The sequence below is a fragment of the Hemitrygon akajei genome, chromosome 7 (assembly GCF_048418815.1).
Source record: "Hemitrygon akajei chromosome 7, sHemAka1.3, whole genome shotgun sequence".
Taxonomy (NCBI): Eukaryota; Metazoa; Chordata; class Chondrichthyes; order Myliobatiformes; family Dasyatidae; genus Hemitrygon; species Hemitrygon akajei.
Window position 1 is genome coordinate 20,383,414 of NC_133130.1, and position 27,868 is coordinate 20,411,281.

At 43.9% G+C, this 27,868-nt stretch overlaps 1 protein-coding gene across 2 annotated transcripts in view; it reads right to left on the minus strand.

Annotated features, from left to right (window-relative positions):
- Nucleotides 1-27,868, minus strand: part of smyd3 (SET and MYND domain containing 3) — a 998,764-nt gene that overhangs the window by 471,936 nt on the left and 498,960 nt on the right. The gene's annotated exons all lie outside the window — the stretch shown is intronic.

The window sequence follows — 27,868 nt, forward strand, 5'->3', positions numbered from 1 at the left end:
GGCCGTCTTCATCTTCTCCAATTTCTGAGCCTCTCTGAGTTGGAAGAGAAAGAACACCAGATGATGATCTTCATGTATACTGTGTCCACCTGGGTAAACTGCCTAAAGATAGGCCTAGTTCAGGATCTTCTCTTGAACCATGTTCCAGATTGGGTGGGTAAAACCATTCCTGAAAACTTGTCATGAGGAATTAACAGGAAGGGTGGTGGAAGAACTGAATCTCACCATAAATGACTTTGAGCAGTAGCCGATGTTAAAAAAAAATCATATCAGGACTTTTGACTGCAGAAATAATCTGTGAATGCTATCCTGCACAGTGGGAAAAAAGTCAAGGTGTTCTTTCTTGCCTTTCCAACATCACATTTAGTGTTTTCAGTGCAGTTGCCCAACTTCTTTTAAAGCAATGAAACAGAATGCAAACTACTGAACATGGGGATCTGAGATTCCTTCTGAGTGACATTCAGCCTGATGTTGAGAAGCTGATATCACGGCACTGAACCCATCCATCCCACTGAAAGGTGAAAAAGCAATGAAATAGCGAATACTATTTAATTCACTATTAAATAATAGTGACTACTTATATACACTCTAAAATTGTTAATGACTTTTTTACTGTAATTAAAGAAATAATTTTATTTGTAGCTTTAAATAGTTTTGAATAATTTTTGCAATTCTTTGACACTGCTTTGAATTTGCAGTTCCTATTTTCTTTCACTGTGCATCGTAACTCAAAATTCTTCTTTACAGTTTTTATGTAATGGCCAGAAAGGGTCGGTGGGGGGGGGGGGGCACTGGAGATGAGGCCAGCAGGGGGCAGTAACCCAAATAAGTTTGGGAACCACTGCTCCAGGCCTTTCCTATCCATGTATCTGTCCAAGTGTTTTTTTAAATGGTGTTATTGTATCTGCCTCAACCACTTTCTCTGGCAGCTTATTCCATATATGGAGCACCCTCTGGGTGAAAATGTTGCCCCACAGATTCCTACTAAACCTCTCCTTTTCACCTTAAACCTGTCCCCTCTTGATCTCCCAGCCCTGGGAAAAAGACTGTGTGGATTCACCCCATCCAGGCCTCATAATTTTATACACCTCTGCAAGATCACCCTCATTTTCCAATGCTCCAATGTAAAATATCCCAACCTTCTCAACCTCCCTAGATCACTCAGTCCCTCAAGTCCCACGAACATCCTCACAATCTCATCTGCACTCTTTATAGAGTCATAGAGGACAGAAACAGGCCATTTTGTCCAACAGTTCCATACCGACTAAAAGTCACATCTCAGCTCGTCCCATTTGCTCATGTTTGACCCATATTCCTACAAACCCAGGGGATCCCCAACCTTTTCTTAATGGCATGAACCAAAACCATTAAGCAAGAATGTATGTATCTCAGCTATAACCTTCAACCATCAGGTTCTTGAACAAAAGAGGTTAATTACATTCATCTATTGAGAGGTTCCCACAACCAATGATCTCACTTTAAGGACTCTTTATCTCTCATGCTCTTGTTCCTTATTGCTATTTATTTATGTTTGCATTTGCACAGTTTGCTGCCTTCTATGCTCTTGCTCTTTCGTTGATCCTGTTTACAGTTATTGTTCCACAGATTTGCTAAGTACGCCCACAAGAAAAAGAATCTCAGGGTTATATGTGGTGACATGTATGCATACTGATAATAAATTTTACTTTGAACTTTGTATACTATAGAGACTCTGTTTCAATCTGTTTTGAGGGGCAGCATTCTAAAGGTAGCCCTCTCAATGGGCTTTATTTCTGGTCTTAAATGGGCTAGCCTTATTTTTTAATAGTGTCATCTTAATATGAAAGGGGTCTATGGACCTCAGGTTGGGAACCCCTGCTCTAATCCTTTCTTATCTATGTTCCTGTCCAAGTACCTTTTAAAAGCTGTTAATCTAACTGCCTCAACCATTCCATCTGGCAGTTTATTCCATGTACTGACCTGACCAATTTCTGGGTAGAAACTGTTGCCCCTTATGTTCACATTAAATCTCCTTTCTCTCATCTTAAACTTAGGCCCTCTAGTTCTTGATTCTCTAACCCTAGGAAATGGTTTGTGTACAATCACCCTGTTTCTGCCCTTCATAACTGTACACACCTCTATAAGATCAAATCTTCTGATGCTCCAATGGAAAAGGTCCTAACCTGTTCAACTTCTCTCCATAACACAGACCCTCATGTTTTGCCAACAGCCTAGCAAATCTGCTCTGCATTCTCTCCTGCTTAATGACATCTTTCCCATAGCAGGGTGGAAAAAAATGAACATGATATTCAAAATGTGGCCTCACTAATGTCTTGAACAAGTCCAGTATAACATTCCAACTTCTATATTCAATGCCCTGACTGGGAGCAGGCAGTTTAAATGGTACAGCACAGAATAGATGGCCCAAAGGGCCTGGTTCTGTGCGATACATTTCTCTGACTCTATATTGAAAGGAAGCATGCCAAAAGTCTTCTTCACCATCTCGTCCACCTACAATACCGTCTTCAAGCAATTATGTAGCCACACTCCTAGGCCCTTCAGTTGTAAATACTCCCAAATAATGTATTTCAGAACGGCATTTTTGCACGAGATAAAATATACAGTTAAATATGTTGCAAATGTGTGCATTAGAAGTACAGTTGCTCACTCTGAACTGGCAGAGGCAGAGTTAAAAAAAATCCTAAAACCAAGTGGCTATAAAAATGGTTGCCTGGCAACAGCAATCCAAATGCTTTATGGCCAAACCATTCCACTAAATCAAATTCCAGTCTAAAGGAATGTCACATTAGTTGTCCTTTAGTAATGGCTTGGTCATCAACAACAGCTTCTGCTTTGTCCAAAGCCATTCACCATGCTACAGGAATTAAATGCTTTCATATTAAGGTGTCACTATTTAAAAATAAGGGCTGGCCCATTTAAGGCAGACATGAAGTACAATTATTTCCCCTCTGAGAGGACTGCCTTTGGAAAGCCAAAAGAGAGTCAAACAGAGGCTGCATATTATAGCTGCAGTGCATTCATTCTTGATAAGGAAAGGGTGGAAGGTTACCAGGATAGGCGGGAATACAAAATGGAAGTCACAGTCGGATCAGCCATGACCTCGTTAAATGGCGGGCTCAAGAGGGTAAGAGACCAGCTCTTTGAAAGAGTACAGAAAAGATTTACCAGGATGTTGCCTGGATTTGGGAGCCTGAGTTACAAGGAACACTAGAACATTATTCCCTAGAAGACAGGAGATTGAGAGGTCATGAAAGGTACTTCTGTAAGAAGACATAGTGTATAAGTAGAACTAGATCATTCAGCCTATCGAGTCTGCTCCGCTATTTGATCATGGCTGATTTATTATTTCTCTTGATCCCATTCTTTTGCCTTCTGCCCTGTAACTTTTAACCATAGACAGGGAGAAAACACATAGTTTTCACTCCCAGAGAGATGATACTGAAAACAAGAGGGCATAGGTTTAAGATCAGATCCGAAAGGTTTAAAGGGACTTCAGGGGCAGCTTCTTCATATAGGGGGTGGTATATATTTGATTTAGAATGAACAGCCATAAGCAACATTTAAAAGCCAATGAAAGGAGCGGTTTAGAGGGCTATTGGCCAAACAAAGGCAGATGGGACCAGCTCACTGGGCAATACAGTTGGCATGGAAGTTTGGCCAAAGGGTCTGTTTGCATGCTCTATGACTCTTGTTTTCTTCATCATATATTTGTATTAGAAGTCTTCATTGCTTTCAGCTTACACACACACACACACACACACACACACACACACACACACACACACACACACACACACACACACACACACACACACACACACACACACACACACACACACACACACACACACACACACACACACACACACACACACTTACTTGTTCATCTATATCTAATATATAATGAAACACACAGTCCAAAATACAATCAGTAACTTTGACCATGGAATGATTGTTGGTGCCAGATGGGGTGGTTTGACTATCTCAGAAAATGCTGATCTCCTGGGATTTTCACGCACAACAGCCTCTAGAGTTTACAGAGAATGGTGCGAGAAACAAAAAACATCCAGTGAGCGGCAGTTTTGTGGGCGAAAATACCTTGTTGATGACGGAGGTCAGAAGGGGATGGCCAAACTGACTGGAAGGTGACAGTAGCTCAAATAACCCTGTGTTACAACAGAAGAAATTCTGCAGATACTGGAAATCCAGAGCAATACACACAAAAAGCTGAAGGAACTCAGCAGGTCAGATGGCATCAATGGAAATGAATAAAAAGTCGATATTTCAGGCCTAGTCCCTTTTTCAGGTCTGTAAAGGAAGGGGGAAGACGACAGAATAAAAAGGTGAGGGGGGAGAGAACTAGTTAGAAGATAACAGGTGAAGCCAGGTGAGTGGGAAAGGTAAAAGGCTAGAGAAGAAGGAATCTGATAGGAGAGGAGAATGGACTGTGGGTGAAAGGAAGGGAAGAAGCGATAGACAGGTGAGGATTAGAGGTGAGAGGCCAGAGTGGAAAATAAAAGAAGAGGGAAGGGGGAGGCAAAAAATATTTATGGGAAGAAGAAATTGATATTCATACCATCAGACAGAATATGAGGTGTTGCTCCTCCACCCTGAGAGTGGCCTCATCATGGCAAAGAGAAAGCCATAGACAAAAACTTCAGAATGGGAATGGGGATAGGAATTAAACGGTATGGCCACTGGGTAATTCCACTTTTGGTGGATGGAGCAGAGGTGCTTGATAAAGTGATCCCCCCAATTTACATCAGGTCTCACCAATGTAGAGGAAGCCACATCAGGAGCACCAGGCACAATAGATGACCCCAACAGATTCACAGATGAAGTTTGCCTCACCTGGAAGGACGGTTTGTGGCCCTGAATGGAGGTGGGGGAGGAGGTTAATGGGAAAGTGTAGCATTTCCATCAGTTTCAGGGATATGGGTCAGGAGGGAGATTAGTGGGGAGGGAATCACGGAGGAAGTGATCCCCGCAAAAAGAGAAGGAGGGAGGCAAAGATATGTCTGGTGGTAGGATTTTGTTGAGGATGGCAGAAGCTGCAGAGAATGACGTGTTGGATGCAAGGATCATGGAATGATAGATGAGGACAAGAGGAACTCCGTCCCTGTTAAGATGGGGGAAGATGAGGTGAGAACAGATGTCCGAGAAATGGAAGAGATGCAGATGAGGGCAGCATCAATGGTGGAGGAAGGGAAACCCCATTCTTTGATGGCCGGGGAATTGAAAGTTGTTGAGGAGAATGGGAGCATGTGAAATGTGGTGAATGTAGCTGGGAAGGTACTGAACCAAGGGGGACAGAACGGAGTTGAGCTATAGAGAACGTGAGTTCAGTGGGACAGGAGCAGGCAGAGACAATGGGTCTATCCGGACAGTGGGGTTTGTGGGTTTTGGGTCAGAGGTGGAAGTGAGTAGTGTGGGGTAAGGGAACTATGAGGTTAGTGGCAGCGAATGGGAGTTCTCCAGAGTTGATGAGGTTAGTGATGGTGTTGGAGGCAGTTATCTGATGGTCCCGAGTGGGGTCCTTTTCAAGGGGTAGGTAAGAGGAGGGTTGCTGCCTGGCCTAGAGGTCAGTCCGCCAGACTACAACAGCACCCCTTTTTCCTGCGGGTTTGATATAGGGTTGGGATTAGCGCAGATGGAGTGGAGGGCAGTGTGTTCAAAGGAGGTAAGGTTTAAGGAGGAGAGAGGAGAGCTGTAGTCAAGCCGTTTGATGTCTCATCAGTGATTAGAGATGAAAAGATCCAGAACAGGCAGAGAACCACAGCAGGTTGTTCAAGAACAGGAGAAGGGTTGGAGACAGGAACAAAAACACATCTCTGAATACTCAACACATTGAACCTTGAAGTGGATAGGCTGCAGCAGCAGAAGACCATGAACATACACTCAAGGCAACACACACAAAATGCTGGAGGAGCTCAGCAGGCCAGGCAACATCTATGGAAATGAGTAAACAGTTGATGCTTTGGGTCCTGATGAACGGTCTCAGCTAGAAACATAGACTGATTACTTTTTTCCATAGATGCTGCCTGACCTGCTGAGTTCCTCCAGCATTTTGTGTGTGTTGCCTTGAGTGTAAAGCACTTTATGTGAGTTGCTTTGGATTTCCAGCATCTGAAGATTTTCTTCTGTGTTTTTTTTTAACATATAGTGGCTACTTTATTAGGTACAGGAGGCCCCTAATAAAGTGACGATGTATGGAGGTCAGGAAGATTATCTAACTGTTTTGAGTCTGTCCATACCACAATCGGGACACGAAAGGTTTCCTTTGTCCATGAATTAGCAAGCAAAATGGAAGTAAAAGGAGGATGTAATGCCACTTAACACAAATGCTTCCCTGTCGAACTCTGAAACCAATAATCGCAGCTGTCAGTTACAGATCGCAACTCTGCTGTGCTCCCAGCCCCGTGCATCGTAACAATCCAATGAGCAGGCAAGGTCATTTGCTTTACCATTTACTGAGGGGCGCAGGATGAAGCACTGCAGAGTGGAGTTCTCTTCCAGTTTGGCCGCGGTTCGAAGGATGGGAGTGCCTGTTGTTAATGTGTTGCCTCTACAGGCTCTCCATCTGCCATCAGAAGGAAACCAGACAGGCAAACACCCTGCTCCCGTGTACCACTGTGACAGGCAGTCAAGGCCCAACCAGCCAGCAGTATCAGTGGAGTGGGTGGCCACGCTGCCCCTCTGCCTTAACAGGTGGAGGTGACAGATGCCAAAGAAAGCAGGGGGAATCACCCACATTGCCTGGACCATGTGTTACCCCTCAACAAATGACACAGTCACAAAACAGATCATCTGGCCTTTATCTATAGCTGTCCAACAGCTTGTTGTTATGTTATATTCCCCACATTACAAAAATGAATTATTTTAATTATTTGTGGGATGAATATTTAGCATTTACTGCTCACTGTTAACTGACCTTGTAAAGGTGGTTGTAAGCGACCATCCAGGGCTGCCACAGCCTGTATGGAGGAGATACTCCCACAGTGAAGCTAGGAACTGCAGCAGCCTGGCTAATGAATGATAAACAGACAGCCAATATATTTCCAAGTTAGAACAATGAGTGCTTTAGAAGGGAACTTGGACGTGGTGTCCATCTACACTACTCTGTTAACTGCAAAGTGGTCTGGATGTTCCGAGACTGTGAAAAGTTCTCCCAACAAGTGATATTCCTTTCAACTGTCTGGCTTTCATTCATCAGCTTCCTCAATATCTTGGCTAACATCCCACACATAACTGCATACAGAGGAAATGAATAATCCCAAGAATAGAGCAAAATTCTGGTACTCAGTGATTAGGGTATTAGAGGACTACAGCACAGGAACAAAATTGTCTTTCTGCCTAGTCCCATTGGTCCACACCTGAATTACTGCTGATCATATCTCTCCCATTCATGTACTGATCCAAACTTCTTTCCAATGAAAGGACACAGTCCAAAGCTCTCTATTTTGTCTATACATTCAGTGTCGCTGGTTCTATACACAGAATTGTTAGCAGTAACAAAGTAAGTACGACAGCAGCTATATTTCATTAGGAGTTTGAAGTGATTTTGAAGTGGTTATTGCCACAATACCCACCCCGCTCACAGACTGTTTGACCCATTCCCATCAGGGAGGAGGCTACGCAGTATCCACACCAGGACCACCAGATTCAATGTCACTTTCCCCAAGCAGTAAGGCTGATCAACACCTCCACCCACTAACCCAGCCCTCCACATCCCCACACCACCAATACTTCATAATTTTATGTCAGAGTCACTTTATGTTCAGACAATCCAGTGAATAGCATCACTTTATAGACATACAATTGATTTATATAAGCTATCTTATGTATTTATATTTATTGTTTTTTTATTATTGTGTTCTTTATCTTAGTGTGTTTTCATATGCTGCATCGGATCCGAGGAGGATTTTGTTCTCCTTTACACGTGTACCGGAAACGGCATTGATCAATCTTGAAAGAACCCGGGTTTCTGGTGATGTAACACCGTTACGCTATCATCCGGCATGCTAAACCACCATGGAACTACCCAACTCGTTCTCCACATCTGTCCTGTACACTCAGCTTTGTTGACCTTGTCTCTCTTGGCACTCTGGTCAAGAGACTGAAGCAAGCAGCAAACGCACCAGCAACTTTGTTATTTGTGACTTGGACGGTTAGAATACCTGGTCCTGCTCCTCTACGTGAATGGCGTAGGTGGAGATTCAAAAGAAATTAGTAGTTTTTGTACGAGTTTCTACTGTTATTTTGGTTTTGGGAAGGGGGAAGACTGCGATCTTGCCCATATACTGCTAAGCAAAAATGTGCTCACCAGCTCTTGGTTTTCAGTCACTTTCAGAGAACTGAACCCCAGCTAACGGCACTAGAGAAAGATTACCTGGTCATCATTATATCCTGTTTGTAGGAGTTTGCTCTGCGCAGATTGGCTGTTGTGCTCCCTACATTGCATCAGTGAGAATAACACACTAAATGGTTGGCCAACAGGAAATCTCACCTGTTGTGCCGGATGGAGCAAAGATGCTCGACGAAGCAGCCATCAGGTCTCACCGATGTAGAGGAGGCCACACTGAGAGCACCGAGTACAATAAATGATCCCGCAGATCAGGCAGGGTTCGTTCTTCTTCAGCCCTTTACTTTGTTCACCTATCACCTCCCAGCTTCCCACTTCATCTGCCCCCCTCACCTGGCTTCACCTCTCACCTACAAATTACACTCCTTCCCTCCTCCCCACCTTCTTATTTGGACTTCTTTTTCAGTCCCAATGAAGAGTCTCGGCCTGAAATGTCAACTGTGTATTTCCCTCCATAGATGCTGCCTGACCTGCTGAGTTCCTCCAGCATTTTGTGTGTTGTTTAGGATTTACAGCATGAGCAGAATTATAACAGAGAGGATAATTAAAAAAATAATTCATCTAGCACAACTTGCTTTAGAGTGTCCAAAACGGAGAGTGAAGGGTGCTATATACGTACTCTGGAAGTCGAAGCTGAATGACTGAATCTGGGACGCCTAGAGACCTGTCCTGGATTGGAGAGTAGTCTGTGTGTGGGTGGGTGGGTGGGAGGGAAGGATGAGAGGGGCTTGTTTTGCTGCTGTTGTTTTGTTGCTTGTTGTGTTCTATGTTCTTTTGCCGATCATAGAGGGCATGATATGTTGGCGCCGGAATGTGTGGTGACCCTCGTGAGGTGCCCCAAGCACATCCCTAGTGTGTTGTTTGTTCATGCAAATGACGCATTTCACTGATGTACATGTGATAAATAAACCTGAATCGATAAATGAAAACTTTATCCGTGCAGCCGTCCTTAAGAGGGTTTATAATTATCCCATGACCACAAAGACTGCGATGTGACTCACAAAAATATATTAAAATATTACATTTTCATTTCAATCTAAATATTTTATCAAAAATACTAATGAATAGCAGAACTTGAGGACAATGTACAACTGACGGAATGGCACTGGAAATGTGTGAGATTGGTTTCTTAGCCATTAGTCAGAGAATAAGCAGCAAAAAAAGCACAATGTACTCAAGCACGAAGTGAGAAATACTGGTCTAATTATCTTGTGAAATGGGGCAAAAACAAAAGGCAATGCAATCTGATTTTATAGTTTTATTTCATTTTATTTAGAGATACAGCACAGAACAGGCCCTTCCAGCCCTTTCAGTCATACTGCCCAGCAATCCCACAATTTAATCTGAGTCTCACCATCGGTCAATGACCAACTAACCTGCCAACCACTGTGGGTAGAAACCAGAGCACCCGGAGGAAACCCACACTGTCGCGAGGAGAATGTACGAACCCCTTTATAAATAAAGAAAACAGAACTCAAGAGGAGGTCAGTAGGTCAAGCTGCAACTGTGGGAGCACAAGATGTAAGTCAATGTTGTAGATCAAGCTGCTGCTTCCGGACCGAGTGGAAAGACGCACGATTGCCGGCGCGCAGCTGTACGAGGGGAGTGGGGAGTATAGGTTGGCAGGTGATAGGTGGACCAGATGGGGAGGAGGCAAAAATAGATAGGAAAGGCACAGGGCAAAACTGTGTGGAGAAACAAGTGTGTGAGGGAGGAAAGCGTCAGAGATTGGCAGGGGAGGGTGGGTAAACACGACCTGCGGGTCCGGAGAGATGTGGTTTCGTTTGGTTGTGTGTTATGTACAGTCAGTCAGATGACAATAATCATGAACTTGAATTTGAAATGTATTGCACTGGAGTAAAAGAATTCCATTAGATCTCCCAGAGATAAATGGGCAGTTGTATCTCCTATGGGAGTTGGGTTAGAATGACAAGCTCCCTTCCCTAAAGACTAATTATCATCCTGCTGCTGGTCATTTTACAGACCACACAGGGCTATCTGCTCCTCTGGACAGTTATAAGTTTTCAACTTGTATTTAATCACTTATATTTATAAATTAGAACATTTTCCACATTGATTGTCAGTCTCTATGTACAGTTTTTCATAAATTCTGTTGCATTTCTTTATTTTGCTGTAAGTGCATGCAAGAAAATTAATTTCAAGGTAGTATATGGCAGCATAAACGTACTTTGATAATAAATTTACTTTGACCTTGAAATGATCCCCTAGCACTAATTCAAAGACAACCATGGAATCTATCCCTGATACGCAAGATAATCCCTTAGACACAATCAGTTCTATAACCAAATAATATTGTTGGGATTCAAACCCAAAGTTATCTGGGTCATTACTTGATCAATGTGTCAATACATTTTGCTTCCTTATTATAAAAATAGTACTTTATGAAGAACTAAATAAACAATAAATAGATTCAGTCTATTGATTGATGTTTGAACCTTTAAGGGACAGTTGTTTCTACTAGGGAGGGAGTAGTTCCAGAAATTATGGCAGTATATATGAATCCGTTATTTCCCTTGGAGCAATTACGGCCACATGAAATGGCATACGCCTGAAGGTTATCAAAACCAGTAAAATGCCAGTGGCGCAGATTTTAACAAAAGCCCAAAGTGCCTGAGCTTTGCTTTTGACCAATTTCAGTTTATAACATTCGCTTTGAGAATGTCAGTCTTCACTTCCCCCAGATCTCTCTGATTCATTAGTGTGCACCTTTCACAAGGGAACAAATTATCCAAAGCAGAAAGAGGCAAAATATCACCTATTAACCTGACTCCGCACATTTCTTTGGGAGTTGGTGTGATATATTCATTCCACCCAGGGAATCACTTAGCAAGGAACATATTCATTATTCAGTCATTCCTTTTCCCAAAAGGAAAGTTAATGCAACCTTTGTAGAGACCTATGGCGAAAGGTCAAAAAGATCACAGGTTAATTAAGGATGAGAAAGGCCATTCGGCCCATCATGACAGAGGCTTTCAGAAAAACTCTTAGCATCCATTGAAGCAAATTAATTGCTTTTACCTTCACTGTTCATTGGAAACACAAGAGACTGGAGATGCTGTAATCTGGAGAAAACACTGATGGAGGAATTCAGCAGGGCAGGCAGCAGATATATAAAATCAAGAGGGGAATAGATAATGTGGTCAGTCACAGTTTTTTTCTCAAGGTAAGGAAATGTAAAACTTGAGGACAAAGATTTAAGGTGGGAGAGGAGAAGGCAGGAGAGTGGAGTTAAGAGAGATAATAAATCAGGCATCTTGGAAAGGTAGAACAGACTTGATGGGCCAAATGGCCTAATTCCACTCCTACATCTTGAAAGATGTAAAGGGAGTCAGAGGGGCAACTTTTCACACAGGGGGTGGTAGGGGTATGGAACGATCTGCGAGAGGGAATGGTAGAGGTGGGTAGAATTACAGCATTTAGAAGATACATCGGTAGGAATGGGTTCCCAACCTGGGGTCCATGGACCCCTTGGTTAATGGTAAGGCTCCATGGCATAAAAAATGCTGGGAACCCCTGGATTAGAGGGATATGGGCCAGCTTTTGGCAAATGGGACTAGTTCAGGCAGTCACCTTGCTCAGCATGGACAAGCTGGGCCGAAGGGCCTATTTATGTGCTGTGTAACTCTATAATTCTGCATTTCTATTGTGTGATCTGTGGAGGCAAAGGGATAGTCGATGTCTCAGGTCAAGGTGTCCTTGATGCTGGACATATGGGTGTTAACTGCCCCGCGGAGTTCCTCCAGCACAATGATCTTTGCTGCCTGGGTGACTGTTTTAAACACTGATTTATCCAATGTTAACAAGAAAACTGTATTACCTGCCTTCCTCGGGGGTTGAACTTGGGATATACTTGTGGCATATCATGGAAATGGGGACTTCGGTCCACAATGTCCATACCAAATCGTTTACCCCTCTACACTAATCCCATTTGCCTGCATTAGGGGCATTTCCTTCTATGCCTCAGTGCTATTTAAATGTTTCAAACATAGTGATTGTATCCAATTTCATCACCTCCTCTGGGATCACATACCACATATCAAACTCTGTCTGAGTTAGAATAAAACATGCCCTTCAAATCACTAAGACCAGAAGATACGGGGTAGAATTAGGCCATTTGGTCCATCAAGTCTGCTCCGTCATTTCATCATGGTTGATCTATTTTCCCTCTCAGTTCCAATCTCCTGCCTTCTCAACATATCCCATCATGCTTTGACCAATCAAGAATCTGTCAACCTTTGCCTTAAATATACCTAATCATTTGGCCTCCACAGATGCCCAAGGCAATGAATTCCAAGATCGTAAGAAATAGGAGCAGAATCGGGCCATTTGACCCATCGAGCCTGCTCCGCCATTCAATCCTGGCAGATTTTTTCTTTCAAACCCATTCTCCTACCTTTTATCTGTAATCCTAAACTTCCTTACCAACATATCGATCTGTGCATTAAATATACTCAGTGACTTGGCCTCCACAGCCTTTCCCTGTCCTCTGGATGCCAGATTCGCCACCCTCTGAGGAGAAAGAAGTCCCTCCTTACCTCAGTTTTTAAGGAATGTCTCTTTATTCTGAGGCTGTGTCATCAGATCCCAAGTCTCTTTTACCAATGGAAACATTCTCTCCTTGCTCTCTCTGTCCATTTTAATCTTGTTCAAAATCCATCCTCTCCCCTTAAACCTATGCCCTCTCATTTTTGATACTGATACTGAGATTTTGAATATGTCCCAAACTATACCAGTATCACAAAGGTTTCTTCTATGGAGGATATAATTATGGGTGTCGGGGTGGAGATATGTCTCTACCAAAGGAGGTGTAAGGCACTGTTTCCCTCTGCTAGCCTGCAGGTCACCCTTGGTTAAGCACCTGCTTAGCCACCACCCTGCCCCCCCAGATCAGGGCACATGAAGCCATGGGAGCAGGTGGTGGATGGTCACGTGAGCAGCTGGTGCATATCACAAGCCCTGGTTATGTGACCACTGACACCAGGCAGACAATCTCTGATAGTACTGATAATGGCTGGGGTCACCCATCTTTCAAAGATACTGTCTAGAAGAAGGTAATGGGAAACCACTTCTGTAGAAAACTTTGCCAAGAACAATCATGATCATGGAAAGACTATGATCGCCAACATCATACGACTCAGCACTTAACAAACGGACGATATCAGAATTATACAGTGCAACAGACACGCAAATTTACTTGTGAATAAGTAGAACTGTGACCAACAGATTTCTAACTGCAAGGCTAAACATCTTTTTCTCAATTGCTTTCATTCAATCAAACCTGCATCTATGACTTCCAATGGCAGCTTATTCCACACTCTCATCAGCCTCTGAGTGAAAAGGTCCCCTTAAATATTTTAATTATCACCTTTAACTTACAATGTGACCTCTAGTTCTAACCTCAGCCAATTTCAGTCTGCTTGCATTTAACCTATCTATATCCCTCATAATTTTGTATACTTCCATCAAATCTCCCCTCAGTCTCCCGCGCCCCAGGGAATAAATTCCTAACTTAGAACATAAGAAATAGGAGCAGGAGTCGGCCATCCGGCCCGTCGAGCCTGCTCTGCCATTCAGTAAGATCATGACTGATCTGGCCATGGACTCATCTCCACCTACCTACCTTTTCCCCATAATCCTTAATTCCCCTACTATGCAAAAATCTATCCAATCTTGTCTCAAATATATTTACTGAGGTAGCCTCCACTACTTCATTGAGCAGAGAATTCACCACTCCCTGTGAAAAGCAGTTCCTCAACTTATTTAACCTTTCCCTATACCTCACCTCCTCGAGACCTGGCAACACCTTTGTAAATTTTCCCTGGATTCTTTCAATCCTATTTATAAAATTATTCTTATTCCATACTCATTACATTTTAGGTAACAGAACTGTGAGTTTGAGAGGTGCTGTTAAAGATGTTTTGTTGAATTAGAAACATAAAATGCTGGAAATACTACGCAGGTCAGGCCACATCTGAGAGAGGAGAAACAGGGGCAACATTTCTGCTCGAAGCCTTTCATCAAAGCTGAAAGGAGACAAAAGGAACTTGCTAAACTGCAGGGAGGGGGAGATGTTTCTGAAGGTGTAAGAGCAGCGTGAGATGAGACACAGATGTAGTCTGATCAATGTGTGATTGGGAGTGATAGAGTGTGAGAACGTAGACAAAAGAATGTAGGAGCTGCAAAATGCAGAGCAGGTGGACTTGCCCGGTAGGTCAGGCTGTTCATGTCCTCTACACTCATAAGGAAAAAATAGGGGTGGGATCGGGGAAAGGAGAAAAATAAGAAACACCTGAACCAATATCACAAAATACTGGAGGAACACAACAGGTCAGGCAGCAACTATAGAAAAGAATAAAGACTCAAGCAACACACACAAAATGCTGGGGGAGCTCAGCGGGCCAGGCACCATCTATGGAAAAGAGTACAGTCGACGCTATGAGGCCAACCTGGTCAAGGGTCTTGGCCCGAAACATTGACTGTACCCTTTTCCATAGATACTGCCTGGCCTACTGAGTTCCTCCAGCATTTTGTGTGTGTTGCTTGGATTTCCAGCATCTGCAGATTTTCTCGTTTGTAAAAGAATAAAGATTCGACATTTTGGGCTAGAACCTTTCATCAGGGTTGATGAAGGGTCTTGGCCCAAACATTGACTCATTATTCCTCTCCATGGGTGCAGCCTGAAATGCTGAGTTCCTCCAGCATTTTGTTTGTGTCACTCTGCATTCCCAGCATCTGCAGAATCTCCTCTGCAGAATCACAGCCCACCTACTGACTCAGAAATCAAGTTGCAGAATCCAATATGGAGTCCTGTAGGCTGTACCTGCCTAGGCAGAAGGTGAAGTGTGGTTCCTCACGCTTGCATTGCCTTGTTGGAACTGTGCAGGAGATCACAAACCACAGTGAGCCATTGGAAGAGGGAGTGAATCTCGCTGCATTGCTTTATTCTGGTTAGTGTTGTTTTCGCTATATTCATTGAAATGAGGAGTATTTCATCACCCTCCTAATGTGCTTTGTGGATTGGCTTTGGAGAGCAGGGTGGGCAGGGAAGGTGATGTCAAGAAGAAAGCCCCTTTTACAAAACAGCCCCATTGATCGACTCAGTCAGTGATTATTTGGCTGGTCAGTTATGCCTTGGTTTCATAATAAAGGAGGGAGACTCAGCAGGTTACCACCAAAACCGATGTGGTCAGTGTTTCTTGTTGGAGTTAGAAATGGTCTGGTAATTGTAAGGCACAGCTGTTATTAGGCAGTTATCGTCACAAGCTTAAATATTGTCTAGACTTGTTAGATAAACCAATGAGTCACTTCATTATATTAGGAGACGTGATTGACATTAAACATTGTCCTGTCGATAATCATCCCTATTACGGATCTCAGGATATAAGGAAGGTCATTAGTGAAGCGACTGCTGGTGGTTGGACAAAGTATTGCCTTAAGAAAGACCGTTGCAATATCCTGAAGCTAAGATCATTTTCCTTCACCAACTGTGGATCCGAGGAAGAGAGAGAGCAAGGGTAGATCTTATAGGGGTATATATGTAAAACTATAAGGGGTTTAGATAGGGCCAGCATTCCCAACCTTTTTTAAGCCATGGACCTTTAACCCATAGGTTGGGAGCCCCTGGATAGGGTGAATGCTTTTCACCTGAGGTTGAGTGCGTGAGACGAGAACTAGAAGCAACAGATCAAGGGAGAAAGGTGAAATACTTAAGGGGAAACTGAGGGGGAACATCTTTACTCAGAGGCTGGTGCATGTACAGAATGAGCTAGAAACATAGAAAACCTACAGCACATTACAGGCCTTTCAGCCCACAGAGTTGTGCCGAACATGTCCCTACCTTGGAAATTACTAGGCTTACTTATAGCCCACTATTTTTCTAAGCTCCATGTGCCTATCCAAAAGTCCCTTAAAAGATTCTATCGTATCCACCTCCACCGCCGTTACCGGCAGCCCCACTCTACGCACTCACCACTCTCTGCGTAAAAAACTTACCCCTGACATCTCCTCTGTACCTCCTCCCAAGCACCTTAAACGTGCCCTGTTGTGGCAGCCATTTCAGCCCTGGGAAAAAGCCTATCCACATGATCAACGTCTCTCATCATCTTATACACCTCTATCAGGTTATCTCTCATCCTCCATCGCTCCAAGGAGAAAAGGCCGAGTTCACTCAACCTGTTTTCATGCTCCCCAATCCAGGCAACATCCTTGTAAATCTCCTCTGCACCCTTTCTATGGTTTCCCCATCCTTCCTGTAGTGAGGCGACCAGAATTGAGCACAGTACTCCAAGTGGGGTCTGACCAGAGTCCTATATAGCTGCAACATTACCTCTTGGCTCCTAAATTCAACTCCACGATTAATGAAGGCCAATACACTGTATGCCTTCTTAACCACAGAGTCAACCTGCGCAGCTGCTTTGAGCGCCCTATGGACTCGGACCCCAAGATCCCTCTGATCCTCCACACTGCCATTAATACTATATTCTGCCATCATATTTGACCTACCAAAGTGAACCACTTCACACTTAACTGGGTTAAACTCCGTCTGCCTCTTCTCAGCCCAGTTTTGCATCTATCGATGTTCCGCTCTAACCTCTGACAGTCCTCCACACTATCCACAACACCCCAACCTTTGTGTCATCAGCAAATTTACTAACCCATCCCTCCACTTCCTCATCCAGGTCATTTATAAAAATCATGAAGAGTAAGGGTCCCAGAACATTTCCCAGAGGCACACCACCTGTCACTGACCTCCATGCAGAATATGACCCGTTTACAACCACTCTTTTCCTTCTGTGGGCAAGCCAGTTCTGGATTCACAAAGCAATGCCCCTTGGATCCCATGCCTCCTTACTTTCTCAATAAGCCTTGCATGGGCTACCTTATCAAATGCCTTGCTGAAATCCATATACACGACATCTACTGCTCTACCTTCATAAATGTGGTTAGTCACATCCTCAAAAAATTCAGTCTCGTAATGCATGACCTGCCCTTGACAAAGCCATGCTGACTATTCCTAATCAAATTATACCCCTCCAAATGTTTATAAATCCTGTGACTCAGGATCTTTTCCATCAACTTACCAACCACTGAGGTAAGATTCACTGGTCTATAATTTCCTGGGCTTTCTCTACTCTCTTTCTTGAATAAAGGAACAACCCTCCAATCTTCTGGAACTTCTCCCATCCCCATTGATAATGTAAAGATCATCGCCAAAGGCTCAGCAATCTCCTCCCTTGCCTCCCACAGTAGCCTGGGGTACATCTCATCCGTGCCTGGCGACTTATCCAACTTGATGCTTCCAAAAGCTACAGCACATCCTCTTTCTTAATATCTACATGCTCAAGCTTTTCAGTCTGCTGCAAGTCATCACTACAATCACCAAGATCCTTTTCCATAGTGAATACTGAAGTAACGTATTCATTACGTACCTCTGCTACTTCCTCCGGTTCCATACACACTTTCCCACTGTCACATTTGATAGGTCCTATTCTTTCACATCTTATCCTCTTGCTCTTCACATACTTGTAGAATGTCTTGAGGTTTTTCATTAATCTTGCCCACCAAGGCCTTCTCATGGCCCCTTCTGGCTCTCCTAGTTTCCTTCTTAAGTTCCTTCCTGTTAGCCTTATAATCTTCTAGATCTCTAACATTACCTAGCTCTCTAAACCTTTCGGAAGCTTTTCTTTTCTTACAGCCTTTTTTGTACACCACGGTTGTTGTACCCTACCACAACTTCCCTGTCTCATTGGAACGTACCTATGCAGAACTCCACACAAATATCACCTGAACATTTGCCACATTTCTTCCGTACCTTTCCCTGAGAACATCTGTTCCCAATTTAAGCTTCCAAGTTCCTGCCTGGTAGTCTCATAATTCCCCTTACTCCAATTAAACACTTTTCTAACTTGTCTGGTCCTATCTCTCTCCAATGCTATTGTAAAGGAGATAGAATGTGATCACTATCTCCAAAATGCTCTCCCACTGAGAGATCTGACACCTGACCACGTTCATTTCCCAATACCAAATCAAGTACAGTCTCTCCTCTTGTACGCTTATCTACATACTGTGTCAGGAAACCTTCCTGAGCACACCTATCAAACTCCACCCCATCTAAACCCCTTGCTCTAGGGAGATGCCAATCGATGTCTGGGAAATTAAAATCTCCCATCACGACAACTCTGTTATTATTACACCTTTCCAGGATTTGTTTCCCTATCTGCTCCTCGATATCCCTGTTACTATTGGGCAGCCTATAAAAACCACCCAGTAGAGTTATTGACCCCTTACTGTTCCTAACCTCCACCCACAGAGACTCCATAGACAATCCCTCCATGACATCCACCTTTTCTGCAGCCGTGACACTATCTCTGATCAACAGTGCCAGGCCCCCACCTCTTTTGCCTCCCTCCCTGTCCTTTCTGAAACATCTAAAACCCTGCACTTGAAGTAACCATTCCTGTCCCTCACCATCCAAATCTCTGTAATGACCATCGCATTATAGCTCTAAGTACTGATCCACGCTCTAAGCTCATCCAGTTTGTTCACAATACTCCTTGCATTAAAATAGACACATCTCAAACCATCGGTCTGAGCGCGTCCCTTCTCTACCACCTGCCTATCCTCCCTCACACACTGTCTGCAAGCTTTCTCTATTTGTGAGCCAACCGCCTCTTCCCCAGTCTCTTCAGTTTGGTTCCCAGCCCCCAGCAATTCTAGTTTAAACTCTCCCCAGTAGCCTTAGCAAACCTCCCTGCCAGGATATTGGTCCCCCCTCGGATTCAAGTGCAACTTGTCCTTTTTGTACAGGTCACACCTGCCCCAAAAGAGGTCCCAATGATCCAGAAATCTGAATCCTGGCCCCTGCTCCAATTCCTCAGCCACGCATTTATCCTCCACCTTATTCTATTCTTATGCTCACTGTCACGTGGTACGGGCAGTAATCCTAAGATTGCTACCCTTGTGGTCCTGCTTCTCAACTTCCTTCCTAACTCCCTGTAGTCTGTTTTCAGGACCTCTTCCCTTTTCCTATCCATGTCATTGGTACCAATATGTACCACAACCTCTGGCTGTTCTCCCTCCCACTGCAGGATATCTTGGATGCGATCAGTAACATCCCGAACCCTGCACCTCGGAGGCAAACTACCATCTGAGTTTCCTTCCTGCGTCCACAGAATCGCCTGTCTGACCTCCTAACTATAGAGTCCCCTATCACTGCTGCCTTTCTCTTCCTTTCCCTACCCTTCTGAGACACAGGGCTGGACTCTATGCCAGAGGCACGGCCACTGTTGCCTCCCCCAGGTAGGCTGTCCCCCCAACAGTACTCAAACAGGAGTACTTATTGTTCAGGGGGACAGTGACAGGGGTACTCTCTAGTACCTGACTCTTACCCTTCCACCTCCTGACTGTGACTCACTTGCCTGTCTCCCATGTCCCCGGTGTGACCACCTGCCTATAACTCCTTTCTATCACCTCCTCGCTCTCCCTGACTAGATGAAGGTCATCGAGCTGCAACTCCAGTTCCCTAACGCGGTCCCTTAGGAGCTGCAACTTGACACACTGGGTGTAGATATGGCCATCTGGGAAGTTGGGAGACTCCAGGACCTCCCACATCTGACACTGAGCACAGAACACCGGCCTCACACACATACGTCCTTTCCGCAATTAAAAACCTACCTTGCCTCGTCCCGTAACCGCCTAAGCCTGTTGAGCCAAAGCCCTATCACTCTGCTACCCGCTGGATATGGCGGTCTTCTTTTTAAACTTTTCCCACTCTACTGACAGGCATCACATGCCTGTGCAGTCACCCCTCTTTACCCCAAGTAGTAAAATGCCTCCTCTCTGAAAATCCTTAGCTGTTTCTCTCGCAGCCTTCTTGCTTTGAATCTGCCAGCGGAAGTGGTAGATGTGAATTCAGTTGTAACATTAAAGAGCCATTTAGATAGGTACATGGATGAGAGAAGTATGGAAGGCTAGGAGCAGATGGATGGGATTATGTAGAAGACCAGACTGTCATGGACTAGGTGGGCTGAAAGGCCTGTTTCTGCACCATAGACTATGACTAAGCATCTGTATGTATATTTGACCTGCCAAGGGATAGTAAACTGCAGACCAGATGCTGGAAAATCAAATTAGAGTAGATATGTACTTGAAGATCAGCGTGGGCATAATCATATGAAGCTCCTGTTTCAGTACTTGATGCTATCCGCAAGCAATTTTCTCTGAGTGACATATGACTAACATCAATGGAGATTATTCCCTGTTACCAAATCTCCTTGTTATCTCACTCAATCAGACACTTCCTGTCGAGGGCAGGTATTTTCACTTATCTCAGAGATTGACACTCGGACCAACAGCCCTGAAGCCAAGTGATTTTGATGGCCACAAGATGAGAAACGGTGAGCCACCCCTGGTGAGCGAATGCTGCCCAGAAGTCAAAACGCTGGCCATGGTGAGAGCAGTTCCTCTTGCCCCACCTCCCATTCACACAGCCCCCCGATGACCTGAGATTAGTCTGCTGTGGGATACTTTGCTGGACTTGTTGGATAAAGGCATGAGCCAATCGGTGGCGCTTATTTCTGCACAGGACATACCTGGACACCAGTGGAAGCCCATACAGTAGTTATAGGGATCAGTTACTTAGCAACCAGACCAGAGTCTCAGTGAAAGTCAATGGTTAGGCCCCTAATGAACAAGGAATACAACATATAAGGAAATTGAGCATTCCAGTGATGTTGGCCATCGTACATCTGGACAAACACTGGAATTATGGGAGTTCTCTATATTTTTAATTAAACAATAAGACCCCAGGGCAACTGTCAATAAAAAAAAGCTCATTTCATAATGTTAAACCAAGAGAAAACCCTGTACTCAATCTCTTCACTAATTAATTCAATTAAAGCAACGGTTTTACACATTTATGTTCAATCTGATGCCATAAAGCTTTATAATCCATAATATGTCAAATGCACCGTGCTCAGATTGTTAATAACCAGAGATTTCCCTGTCCTTTTTCCCATTCTCACAGAACAAAATGTCCTTTAAGATTGTAGAATGAAATGAGTTTTCATTTCCACTATGGCGCAGCGTAAAATGATTACATTAAATGAAAACGTATTAATAGAAAGGTATGCAGGGCTACACAGTGTACCATCTCAGCCAGCTTGATGACTGATACCACCTTCAATTTATCCAATCTACTTTTATAGCATTAAATTATTAATTACTCTTTCTTCCCCTTGCCATCTCTAACCACAGCCCCACCTGCAGAGAGCAAAGCTTGCTCCTTCTCTAACTTACTGATCGTGCATCTTATTCCCCTGTGTCAAAGGTTATCAGTAATCCCTTTGGAAATGTGGAAGAGCCAATGAGTTCCCACTTTGCTGTAATTCCTTACGCCAATGCTCCAAAAAAGTCTTAACAAATTCTGCAAGTTCTAACAAGCTTCCAGCGCAAATAAAAAAGACTCATAGCGCATGGTAATGGGGCCTTCAGTACATCGAGTCCACATCAATCATTTTCCACCCATTGATAGTAATCCTGCATGAATCCAATTAATTCTCCTCACATTCACAACAACTCTGCCGGGATCCCATTGTTCACCCACAAGAGACCCGCTCTCGGGGCCTCACGACCAGCCGCTTTTCGATATTGCAAGGACGCGGCCTGGAAGACTAGCGCGTATTCAGGGTGCCGGATTTTCGCGGCTCTGGAGGCGGGCAGACTCCAGGCCGGTGCCGCTGCCTGATGCGTCACGGGAGAACACGGAAGATCAGAAGCAGCGGGCGTGCTGTTGTCTGTGTGTCCAGAGGCACAAGAGTTCAGAAAAAGCAACACAACAGACTTTTAACGCCATAAATCAGAGAATTCTTTTGTTATGTGTCCCCTCTTGCTGTGAGATGGGGAGACCTCCTTTTCCCTTATTAGGAAGAGAGAGAGAGAGAGCCTGTGGTATGTTGAATTACCGGGTGAACGAGTCGTCTTTGGGGTACTGCAAGTCTGTGTCTTTATTGATGCTTTGCTGCACGTTGGGGTGCTCAGTGTGGGGCACCGATGCTTTTTTTTGCTGGGGGGGTGAGGGTGTTGTCGCCTTGCTGCTGCCTGTGTGTGCGTGGGGGTCTCTGAGGGGCTGGGGGAGCTTTGGGGTTCCAACATTTAACTGTCATTCGTTCTTTGGGGCACTCCTCTGCTTTCACGGATGTTTGAGAAGAAAATGAAGAATACATTTCTCTGACATTAAACGTACCTATTGAAACCTATTGGTAGAAGCAATTCACAGTGTCCGATCTGCATACCTTTGGGCTACGACTATAATACGTAGGAGCAGAATTCGGCCATTGGGCCCATCGAGTCCACCACTGTTCCATCATGACTAATATATTATCCCTCCCAACCCATTCCCCTGCCTTCTCCCCGTAGCCTTTGACACCTTTACTAACCAAGAACTTATTAACCTCCGCTTTAAATACACTCAGTGACTAGCCCCCATAGCTGCCTGTGGCAATGAATTCCACAGATTCACCACCCTCTGTCTAAATGAATTCCTCCACATTTCTGTTCTAAAGGGACATCCCTCTATTTTGAGATTATGCTCTCAGGTCCTAGACTCACCAACTCCATTCTATCTAGGTATTTCAATATTCGATGTTTCTATGAGAACTCCCTCATTTTTCTAAACTCCAGTGTGTATAGGTACAGAGCCATCAAACACTCCTCATAAACCTTTTATGCTTGGAATCATTCTTGTGAGCCTCCTATGTGCCCTCTCTAACTTTTCTTAGATAAAGGGCCTAAAACTGCTCACAACACCACACTAATCCCATTTTATTCCTCTCACATTTCCAACACTCTCCCACGATTCTCCCATACAATTTAATTTACAGTGAGCAATCTTTACAGCTTGGAGCACCTAGAAGAAATCCACATGGTCACTGGGAAACTCCACACAGACAGCATCCAAGGGTGGCGAATGAATCAGTTCCCTGGAGTGCGAGGCAACAACTCTATTAGCTGCAAAAATATTACTCCAATTTTATGAAGTATAGGGTAGATTATGCTAGTCAATCAGTAATCCAGAGACCTAAATGATCAGACTGATGAACTTGAATCCTACCATGCCAACTAGGAAAGTTGATTCATTAGATAAAACTTATAACTGAAAAACTGAGACTAGTGAATTGTCATAAAACTCATCTAATTTACCATTAGCCAAGTGATCTTGAACAAGAGGCTGAAATGAGGGGTTGGACGTACTTTGTATCTGGCCCCTAAGCTTTGCCACAACCACTGCTGAACATGTTGTTCAGGCCTGTAAACGTAACTGCAAGCCTTTATTTAAAAAGTACGTTCAAGTAAGTTTTGTTTAACTCTGGTTGCCAAGCTGTATCGGTGCTTGCCCTTCCCTTGGACTACATCAGTGCATGGAGAGGGGAATCCGCTGCATGGGCAACAGCCAGTTCTTCAAATTTTCCTGCCCAGGCTTGCGCTCTGGAGAGAAAACAGTTAATCAGAGGTGCAAACCCATGATCCTCTGGGATTGACAGCTGCTTACTAATGCTATGCTTAACTCTTATTTAAGTGTAAATTTATGTCCATAAATAATTGAAGAGTCTTCAAGAGTTTATAAGTAAATTAGCATCTTCTTATTTTTTAATATTTGCTTCCTTTGTAAACCATTTGAACAATTTTAGAATTAATTATTATAATTTAATATAACATAGAACAATACAACAGAGTACAAGCCCTTTGTCCCACAGTATTGTACCAACATTTTAACCTACTCTAAGAACAATGTAATGCTTCCCTCCATTTTTATTTCATCCATGTGCCTACCTAAGAGTTCCCTAATCCATCTCTCTCTACCATCACCGCTAGCAGTAACTTCCACACACTTACCACTCTCTGTGTTAAAAAAAAACTACCTCTGATGTCCCCCTATACTTTCCTCCGATCACCTTGTAAGAGACCCAGCCAGTTTCCCTCTATCACCACCCTCCTCCGTCTGGCAGAACTGGTTCTCACCCTCAACAATTTCTCCTTTGGCTGCACCAATGTTCTCAACACTCAATGGATAGCCCTGGACATCTGCAAGAGCACCAGCTATGTCCGCTTTTCCATTGGCTATGTAGGACTATCTATGTTCCAAGCCTTCCTTCGTAATGCTCCCCAATTCCTCCTGCACTACATTAACAACTGGACAGCTGCTGCTTCCTGCACCCATGCTGAACTCATCAATTTCATCAACTCCATCTCCAACTTCCATCCTGCCATTAAGTTCACATTCATCACTCTTGGGCAAAAGGAGTTCCTTTTCATCTCCATTCTAAAAGCACGTCCCTCTATTCTAAGGCTGTGTCCTCTAGTCTTAGACTCCCCCACCATAAGAAACATGCTCTCCACATCCACTCTATTGAGGCCCTTCAACATTCGATAGGTTTCAATGAAGTCACCCCTTATTAGTCTGAATTCCAGAGCCATTAAACGTTCCTCATATTACAAGGGTAAAAAGACATTCTACAAATTCCCTTTCTCACCAACCTGATCTTCCCAATCTACCTGCATAGTGAAATCTCCATGAGTACTGTAACATTGCCCTTTTGACATGCATTTTCTATCTCCACAGCCTGGCTACTGTTCAGAGGCCTGTATATAACTCCTATGAGGTCTTTTTACCCTTGGAGTTTCTTAACTCTATCCACAGGGATTTTGCATCTTCTGATCCAATGTGTTTCCAAGGATTTGATTTAATTTTTTACCAACAGGGCCACCCAACCCCCTCTGCCTACCTGCCTGTCCTTCTGATATAAAGTGTATCCTTGGAGCTCTCAACTATGATCTTCTTTCAGCCTCGACCCAGAGATGCCCACAGTGCCATACCTACAAATCTCTAACAGTGCTGCAAGATCATCTACCTTATTCCATATACTGCGTGCATTCAAATCTAACAACTTCAATCCTATATTCATCACCGTTTGCCATTTTGACCCCATGTTACATTGCACTCATCCGATTGAGTGCAATTTTGCCCAATTACCTGCCTGTCCTTCCTGACAGTCCCACTGCACACTGCATCTACTTGTATACCAACTGTTCCAATTTCAGCCCTAGCACTCAGTTCCCCATCCCCCTGCCAAATTAGTTTAAATCCTCACTAACAACTCTAGCAACTCAGACTAAATAAATGTGCAGACTATTTTCTAAACAGGGAGAAAATACAGGAATCTGAGATGCAGAGGGACTTGGGAGTCCTTGTGCAGAACACCCTGGAGGTTAACTTGCAGATTGAGTCGGTGGTGAGGAATGCAAATGCCGTGTTAGCATTCATTTCAAGAGGTCTAGAATACAAGAGCAGTGATGAGATACTGAGGCTTTATAAGGCACTGGTGAGGCCTCACCTTGAGTATTGTGAACAATTTTGGGCTCCTCATCTTAGGAAAGATGTGCTGGCATTGGAGAGGGTCCAGAGGAGGTTCACAAGGATGACTCCAGGAATGAAAAGGTTATCATATGAAGAACATTTGATGGCTCTGGGTCTGTACTCACTGGAATTTAGAAGGATGAGAGGGGATCTCATTGAAACCTTTTGAATGTAAGGCCTAGACAGGGTAGATGTGGAAAGGATGTTTCCCATGGTGGGAGAGTCTAGGACAAGGGGGCACAGCCTCAGGATAGAGGGGCACACTTTCAAAACAGAGAAAGCAGGTACAGGGTTCTGAGTTGGATGATCAGCCATGATCATAATGAATGGCGGTGCAGGCTCGAAGGGCCGAATGGCCTACTCCTGCACCTATTTGCTATGTTTCTATGTTTCTAATCCAAAGAGAAAAAGCTCTAGCTCATTCAACCTTTCCTCATAAGAGGTACTCTCTAACCCAGGCAGCATCCTGTGAGTCTCCTCTGCACCCTCTCTATAGCATCCACATCCTCCCTATAATGAGGTGATCAGTACTGAACACAATACTCCCTGGGTAATCTAACCAGAGCTTTATAGAGCTGCAATGTTGCCTTGGGAGACAACAGCATCTTTGTAAATATTCTCATACATTTTGTAAACTTCTTAACACACTGCATTTCTACGAAGTACAGAAACTGGACTGTGGCTCTATAACAGCCAGTCAAAACTGCCCAATGCATTACCGGCACCAGCCTACTCACCATCAAGGACGTACGTAGAGAAAAGTGATGGAAAAGGGCCAGGAACAACATGAAAGATCCCACCCACCCTGCTCATGGACACTTTGTCCCACTGCCATCAGGCAGGAAGCTACATCGCATCTACAGCAGATCTACCACCAGAATCAAAAATAATTTATTTTCCCAAGCAGGAAGGCTGATCAACACCTCCACCCACTAACCCACCTGTCCACCACTATCACGACTTTATCATTTCCTGTCAGGCACCTTACGTACAGATACTCCTGTGTCCAGCATCACTTTATGGACATACAATCAATGCATCTAAGCTATCTTATGTGTTTCTAAATTTTTTTTAATTTGTGTGTTCTTTATTGCATTTTTCTTTGTGATGCATCTGATCCGGAGAAACAATGATCTTGTTTCCTTCACACTTGTGTACTGGAAATGAATCCTGAATCTCTTGAATATGAGCAATATAAGTCTAAGTGTGATCTAAACAGAGGCATGGCACCCCACATCTGTACCCCACATGCCACACACGGATATTATTCTTGTGCCTCCACTCCCTCTCCCCTCTTTACAGTAGCTATCTCCCCTCTGCTCTTTCATTCAGGACAAAGAGTCTCACTGACAGCCCATTTCCCTCCACAGACACTGCCTGAGCCCACGGAGTTCCTTCAGCTGTGTTTGATCTCCCTGAACGCAAGGCGTTGAGGAGTTTGGCATGTCGGATAAATTGCATACAGTTACTTGGCACTCTAGGAGCAACCCAGACGGTGGCTGGTATGTAACCTGCCTCCCACACCCCACCGCAAAATCTCACACATTTGACGACCGTGTTTAACAACCTACATGTGATTAGAACAACATGTTTCTAATATTGTGGACTGCTTTCATGATGAATTGCCATACTAATACATCCATCTTCTTCATCTGATAACTTTCAGCTAATTGAGTGAAATTACCAACCCCAGCCATGCTAATAAACACACATCCATCATCAAATTTCCTTTTAGAATGCTCCTAGCCAAATATTAAATGCCTCCAAAAATCGATCAGTCATTTATTGTCCCATTTGTTTAATGGGTCCCGATCTTTTCAAATGTTATCTATCTTACCCATATTTGTCACCTGGCCACACTCTTGGTGTCATTTTTGAAATTAATTCATGTGTGCCTGTCAACTGTGGCAAACCAGGATGTCTTTGGAGGCCGAAAAGGCAAGAAACAAAATCAACACATGTCAAGTGCCAATGCAGATGAGAGAAGATGTCAGGGCAACTGTCTTTTTCATGAATTGTCAACTCTATCCAGTGAATATTCAGATTCAGATTCTGATTGATCATGTTTACAT